Source organism: Saccostrea cucullata, unplaced genomic scaffold (assembly GCF_032062105.1).
Source record: "Saccostrea cucullata isolate Sc308-1 unplaced genomic scaffold, CSIRO_AGI_Scuc_v1 ctg1830, whole genome shotgun sequence".
NCBI classification, from domain to species: Eukaryota; Metazoa; Mollusca; class Bivalvia; order Ostreida; family Ostreidae; genus Saccostrea; species Saccostrea cuccullata.
The window spans coordinates 76,012-78,397 of NW_026933972.1; positions in this window are offsets into that span (position 1 = coordinate 76,012).

Below are 2,386 nucleotides of genomic sequence, written 5' to 3' on the forward strand. Positions count from 1 at the left end.
GAGATTCAGTTCTACTGGTGGTAATCCAACTTAAGCCCATAGCTCCTTTTCTAAGTAGGAAATTCTTCAAAAGCATATGTCAGTTTTGAATATTTTTAATATAACAACCAAAAAGAATTTTAATTACCATATCGATATTGGATTCCATAACTTCATAAAAATCCTTACAAACAAAGATACAAAGCCAGTTCCATTGATTAATCTGCTTAGCCTCTTTCTTTACTTCTCACTAATTTAAAATATTAACAGCAGTAAAGGAAAAACTTCAGAAGTACTTGTACAACAATATATTCGAGAAGTGGTGTAAATCAGATGTGGATACTTAAAAATTCTAAGGAACGTTTGGAAAATTCGATATCACAAAATTTATCAAAATCAACAACAACAAAATTTACAATTTTTCAACTTTATATACAACAATTCCTCATGATAAAATAAAGTCCAGGTTTCTTGATATCATTGAAAGCTGCTTTTTAACAAGAATGGAAGTCGTAAATTTACTTATATTGTCATTGGTCATTTTCAAAATTATTTTGTTAAAAACATTCTGAATGTACACAAAAGTACTCTGAAGTTGATATTTAAAAAGATGCGTGAGTTTCTGATCGACAGTATCTAGATGTGGTTTTTGGAAACCACGTTTTCTATAATGTTGTAAATTTTGAACTTAATAGGGGTAGTTAATGGAAAGTGTTGTACATTTTGCATTTACACCTCCCAGTAAATTCAAAATTTACAACATGATACTTCCAACAATCTACTGGAATTCCCGTAGGTACCAACTGCGCTTCGTTATTAGCAGACCTATACTTGTATTCATATTAGCAGAATTTGTTCAAAATCTTATATGTGAAAAAAAGAAAATACTTGCTGTGGCCTTTAACTCGACATTTATATAAATTAACGACGTATTGTTAATTGATATTGGTTATTTCCATTCTTATATTTATACGATATATCCCAGTGAGCATAAAATAAAAATTACCACAGAGTCCGACACATATGTTTCATATTTGGATATTTTACTACTTAAGGACGTTGATGGTAATCTAACAACCAAGATCTATAAAAAAACGTAATGACTTTCAACCTTCCTTACTTATGCAGCATTTTACCTTCATTGTCTGCATACGGGGTTTATATCTCCCAATTGATTTGATACGCTATAGCATTCTCTAAATATCTAAAACGATGTAAGATATATATTAACAAGTTGATGAAACAACAATATCAGCAGTCTCTTTAAAATTCATAATTTCGTAAGTTCTATGGTTGATACAATGACCTTGTCAAATACAATCTATCATTAAGTTAAATACTGACTGACGTTTCTTATACTAATTGTTAGACCATTATTTACACACTTAATTGTCGGCGGATTTTCCCGTTATTTCTTCATCATGACAAGGAACACATTGCGGGTGTGACCGGTCCTCAGGTGCTGCTCATTCCTCCATGGCACTTGATCCCATCTCTGATGTTTTAGAGGTCTGTGTTTGCACTGCTTAAATATTTGTATTGTTAAATGGACTTTTGAGCTCGAATACTGTTCGTTATCTCCGTATATATCTCATTTAAACTACATGTATTAAAAAAAATATTGGTACACCACTTTAAAGAAAGAAATGCCGATTCCAAACAGTACATTGCGTTTAAAAAAATTGATTTTGTTTATTTTAATTTCATAATATATCAAGAACCAATCCTCCGGATCTGCGGACGCTTCAGATAGTAAATAACTTTGAATGGCCTAAATCCTTTTTCACAAAAGCAGATTACGAATATTTTTCAGCTCAATTTTTCGTTTCTAAAATCAACTATTTTAAATTTTGACGTTTTTAGCAAAATTTATGTAAAAATCAAACCATATTCCAGAAATTTTAAATTGTTTAAAAACTTTCTAAAAGTTTTAAACTCCTCCATGGCACCTGATCCCATCTCCGATGTTTTGGTGGTCCGTGTTTGCTCTGCTCCCATTTTGTATTGTTTAAAGGACTTTTGATCTTAAATACTGATCGTTATCATACAGTTATTGACTGGGTATGAGGGCAACATTGATGAGGACCGCAGACATCGGGCAACATTTTCATCTTTAGGTCCAACAAATCATATGTTGCCCAAATCCCAGTCATAACTGTTTTGTTATACCCTTCACTGTTCACTTAAGATTGATCTATTTCATCAATACACGCTATATTATCAATTATTTTCTATGGAAAATTATGACTTCTTCAGTAAATATAAAACGTCATGCTGAGAAAGAACAAAATCAATAAATTATTATAATATCTATTGTATCACAAAAATTATTTATCACAAAAAAAATACTCTTCCCTTCTTCTCAATTGCTGTTAGCAATAACTCTTGTAGCTCTTATCTTCGGCTA